This window comes from Periplaneta americana, chromosome 2, assembly GCF_040183065.1.
Source record: "Periplaneta americana isolate PAMFEO1 chromosome 2, P.americana_PAMFEO1_priV1, whole genome shotgun sequence".
NCBI classification, from domain to species: domain Eukaryota; kingdom Metazoa; phylum Arthropoda; class Insecta; order Blattodea; family Blattidae; genus Periplaneta; species Periplaneta americana.
This window is the reverse complement of record NC_091118.1, coordinates 51239631-51245630: the sequence shown is the minus strand read 5'-3', so window position 1 is coordinate 51245630 and position 6000 is coordinate 51239631.

The window sequence follows — 6000 nt, the reverse complement described above, 5'->3', positions numbered from 1 at the left end:
TGAGTTTTTGAAAAAAAAAATGTTACTACTCTACTGTATTTTGATAAATTCCGTAAAAGTGATGATCAAACTGAAAATCGTAATATCGTATTTCCCTACAACATGAATGGATACACTACTTTTCTCTCCTCCTATACCTAGTAAAATGATTTGTTTACAAATTGCACTAGTAACATCAAACTCCTGTAATGGAAGGGGCAAACAGTGTTTCCGAGTATAGCCAGGTTAATGTTAAAAATGTTGGTAAAAATAAAGTGATGTCTCTGTACTTATTGCTTAAAGGAAACATAAAAGATTTTTTTGGAGCAGGAGGTACTATAACAAAATTCTGTTGTGCATTTTGTAAACCATTCATTCCAAAATTCTTTAAAATATAACGATAACTATTGTTAAATTTTATAATAATATGTTAAAAAACCATATATATGTATAATGTTTATAAGTTATATATGTAGTAAAATGGTAATTTCTTTGAATTATACGTTAATATTTTCCTTTTTGTTACAGTAATTAAATTTAAATCAAAAGTGTCTGTGCAACATTTATTCAAATTTAACTCTTTATTAACTATATGCTGCGTCCTAGCGGGCAATCTTTAATTTTAAGGCAGTTGTATTATTATTATTATTATTATTATTATTATTATTATTATTATTATTAGTCCCGCGCCGTGGCGTCGTGGTCTAAGGCATCCTGCCTAACTCGCGTTATGGAATGCGCGCTGGTTCCAGTCCTCATGGGGGAAGACATTTTCTAATGAAATTTCGACCAGTGCATGGGACCGGTGTCCACCCAGCATCGTGATGCAGTTGGGGAACTACGATAGGCATCGAAATCCAGTTTCGAAAGCCAGCTATAACGGCTGCGAGGATCATCGTGCTAACCACACGATACCTCCATTCTGATTGGATGCTGGTCCACCTCTCCTTCGGCATGTGGGCGTGAGGCCAGCAGCCGGCTGGTCGGCTTAGGCCCTTCACCGGGCTGTAGCGCCACGGATTATTATTATTATTATTATTATTATTATTATTATTATTATTATTATTATTATTATTATTATTATTATGTATCCAATGCCTACCCACTTCACTTTACGTGTTACGGGTTCCGCATATTGAGGATAGACGGCAGGGCTGTGACCCATTTTTATAGTTGCACACCGTTTCGAGGGCCAAGCTGTACATGATGTGTATGTGTGCAGAGTTATGCCCGGTAATAGGGTGAGTGTATGTTTAAGTGTTTGTGTAAGTTAGTATATGAAATGAGTGATGATGAAGATGAGGAAGGGATAAGGGGAAATCCGGTGCCGGTACATAGCCTATTCCTGTCGAATATCTCCAAGGCGGCAGCCAGGTTTAGCATTCCCATCCGACGGACGAATCACTACCAACAGCAACGTATTCCTTCTCTTCATATGCACAGCGGAGAGATTTGGGATTTAACCCAGGCATATCGGTGCACAATCTAGTGATTAGAAGTTGTGCACCGCCATCTCTCCTAGTCCCGAAAAGGGAAATTTTACATGAAATTTCTGACTCCTTCGGGGATTGAATCTGGACTCGCTAGCCTGGAGGGAGACACGCTACCACACAGCTAAATCGGTAATTATTATCATTATTATTATTATTATTATTATTATTATTATTATTACTAACAGTGATTTCCATAAAATTATTGTGAAGCAGGTAACAATGAAAACAATATAGAGTCATTCCACGTCAAATCGCACAAAATTATACAAATTTTGACCTTCATATTTCTGATTGCGTTTATATTTCTTTTACCAACTCTATGGGTCTCATAAACCAACAAGTGTATTTTTTATTTCCTCCTAAGTCCACATGTTTTTAAAATATTACACGTTAAAATTCGTTAAAAATGTCGCACAATGCAAAATTTAAAGCGCCATATTTCTGACGATATTGATGTTAAAATTTTTTGAAAAATGCATTTAAAAGCTTAAAGTACTGTCTTTTATTAAATATTTACTAACTAATTTTAATATAATTATTTCAAATATTTTTTTATAATTCAATTTTTAAAAGTTATATATCAATGTGAAATAGCCCTATTAAAAATCTAAAAAAAAATGCCTACTAGGTGCACTGAAGTATTCTTAATAATTCCAGAAAAAATCACAATGGGATCTCCAATAGTTTAATGGAAATTTAATCACTTACGACACAATGTGTAGCGATCGGCGCAGCAGCAGTGGACGGGAAGCGTTAAAGCGCGCTGAGAGGTTTATCTGCGCAGGATAATTGACTGAACGTTGCAACATTACACCCAGTACGGATCAAGTTACTCGAGGAAACACTGCTAATTTACTTATTATGATATCTTCAAATAATTGTACATTATGCTTTTCAAATGTTTCTTTTCATTCACACTTTAAATTTTCATTCGCCTACCTTCTTTCTTGAAACAAAATTGTTTTACTAAATCTTCGGTTTTTGACAACGGAATGAAAGAATATAATTTTAATGTACCAGTTATTGGTTTTAGATTATGGTATCTGGCCTGCAAATTTTCAGTGTGGTTTTTGTACTTATTGAATGGACAAAATATAAATGACACGTTAGAAATGTTTTTTGTGACTAATCAAACAGTTCTTTTTGGTGTTGTTATAGGATCTTGTATAGGCTAACTCTCGTGGCAAGTCTTTTAACAGTATCTCCAATGCCAACACATGGACCTTTACCATGCGACATTGCAAAGAAGTGTCATTAAGCACTAATTCCATAATCGTCTTTATGTAAGCAATTATTTTTAATTTTTTTTTTTTTCGAACTTTATCCATTGGAAAAATAGATGATTTTTTTCTTTTTTTTTTTTCCTTGGGTTATTTTACGACGCTGTATCAACATCTAGGTTATTTAGCGTCTGAATGATATGAAGGTGATAATGCCGGTGAAATGAGTCCGGGGTCCAGCACCGAAAATTACACAGCATTTGCTCGTATTGGGTTGAGGGAAAACCCCGGAAAAAACCTCAACCAGGTAACTTGTCCCGACCGGGATTCGAACCCGGGCCACCTGGTTTCGCGGCCAGACGCGTTGACCGCTACTCCACAGGTGTGCACATGATTTTTTTTTTCATATCGTTGAATTCTTGCTTTAAGAAATTGATTGCTTCGGATTGAAAAAGTGAAAGGGATCGGTGTCATGTTTCATGGTTTCTGAGATGACATTACTTTTGTAACGAATTTCTGTATCTCCTTTGAAATATACTACGAAAGGATTTATTTATTTATTTATTCATTTATTTATTTATTTATTTATTTATTTATTTATTTATTTATTTATTTATTTATTTATTTATTTATTTATTTATTTATTTATTTATTTATTTATTTATTTATTTATTCATTTATTTATTTATTTATTTATTCATTTAAATATACAGAATAAAGAATATAATTACAAACAAGAGAAATAGAAATAAAATAATACAATCAATACAAAAAAGGAGCTGCAGCAGTATTAACAAAATGTGAGACCGAATGAGCAGCGCTCGTGTTCGGTCACAGTTCAGATATAATATTAATAGGCCTATAAGAGAATATAAAATAAAATAAAGTAGGAAGTAAAATTAAAATTGTATTGTATATTGTGGCTTGGCATATGTTCCAATGCACACCTTGTATTGAATCTTGTATTACAAATGAATAATTTTCAGAAAAGTCTGCAATAACTATATAATTTTCAGGTTGTACCTTTCTTTGCATTCCGTCAAAAATAAAATATGGCTGACTTTTGAATGGATGACGATGCATCTTCTACATGAAAAACTTAACATGCTATGGAGCCTTTTACTTTTGAAACTTTTCACGGGGGTATCGTTTTGTTGTATCTTTCTTTTCTTGATAGGGGATTCTACTGACATCAAAATCTTGTTTAAATCCTCAATATTACTGATTTATAGCACTGTATCCATAGAACTGCTAGAAGAAGTACTGGGATAATCACTTTCTCTGTCCGCACTTTCATTTGATTCATGTTTATTAATATCACAAAAACTACCGGCTTCACATATAATTTCACCTGACCTATGCGGAAATCGATTGATTTTTACGGAACAAATCACATATTTGCACACTCAAAGACTCCTTTAAATTGAGCTTTATCAATAAGTCGCGACTTACGCGTCTTAATGTACTTTTCTTTTTAAAAGCGTGATTAGGAAGGTAAATGGATTTAAACACTTGTTATATATTACGCGATCTTCACCATCACTCATGTTGTATAGAAGTCACGTCACTGCGCGAAATTCAAACCCAAACTGATTATTTTTCTCTCCTGCCATCTGTTTAATGCCATAAAGTTTACTGCCTTACCCAGCCTTGCTATAATCAAACACTTGGCTATATTACAGTATAAACTGTGAAGGGCTTCCCCTTCTTAGCTAAGCTGACAATAATAAAATAATTTTAGATAAGATATTTACTGTTCCTTAAGGTATTAATCATTTGATGATTAGTATGGTGACATCAGATGCAACGGGGAATTTCCACGGGCAGCCTTCTAGCCTATGGCTGCAAGCAGTTCATTAGCTGCGCATCGCGAGCGCGTGCATGCCTCCGGAAAATAAATTGTTACAAATGTATGGGTGCCGATCCCATATTTCTAAATGCAGTAGTTTACAGACAATACATCAGCGAACAAGTCTATATTTTTTCAGATTTTTAATTTGGCTATTTAATATAGTAATTTTGCTTTGAAAAAGAAACGATTAAAAAAATAGGCCAAATTTTAAATTTATTTGTGATAGGCCTAAAGTAATAAAAAGTGTTGTATTTCGTCTTTCAAATGCGCCAAACCGAAAATCTCAATTATATGTAGACACAGAGTTCCAAGCGAGTTTATGTAACAGTGCGCGCATAATTTTCGTAACTGCAAATATTCATAACTACACAAATAATTAATAATTGTGAAAATAAAAAAATACGGGTCTCCTTATTTGATGTCTGGAATTCATGAAAAAAAAAAATTCGACCATTTCCGAGAAGGTCGTGTTTTATTGCTGTGCGATTTGACGTGGAATGACTCTATAGTGTGGTCGAATTATATGCTTTACTGTTTTCCCTGAGGTCAAACACAAAGTTTAAAGGCGGGTGGGTGTCTGTGTAATGTGTAAATAGAAATATGTAGCGGGTTGGAGGCGTCCTGTTTGCCAACTGGACGGAAGAAGAGCGCTGCTTACAACAATATCAGAGAGAGATAAACACGGAGAGAGACGGAAGAACGATTCATATCCTACCCGCGAGCAAAACCATGCGAGAGTTTCCGCGCCAGACAAACCATTGCACCCCTTCATTCATGCATTCAGCGGCAGACGACACAGATTCCCGGTGCGATTTGAAATAAAAGAACCGAGTACAACATATAGCAGTCGTTCTCTGGAATGGCGTATCCAGGCTTTGAAGTTCTGTATATCAATTACAGACATTGACGGTAATATATCATAGCTTGATCAAACAAATAACCCCAAAAGATATGAAAATCTAAAGTGTAATTTTAGAAATACGTGTATGAGATGTATGGAGTTTTATTTATTTATGTATTCATTCACTCATTCAATCATTCATTGACTCACTTATTTATTTATTTATTTATTTATTTACTTATTTATGTATTCATTCATTCATTTATTAATTCATTCATTCAATCATTCATTGACTCATTCATTAATTTACTTATTTATTATTTATTTACTTATTTACTCATTTATTATTTATTTATTTACTTATTTATTATTTATTTAGTTATTTATTATTTATTTATTTACTTATTTATCATTTATTTAATTACCAATTTACATCGTTATTATTTACTTATTTATTTACTTACTTATTTATTATTTATTTATGTATTTACTTATTTATTATTTATTTATTTAATTTTTTATTAATTTATTATTTATTTATCTGTTTGTTTACATATTTATTATTTATTTATTTACCTATTTATTATTTATTTACTTATTTGCTTATTTATTATT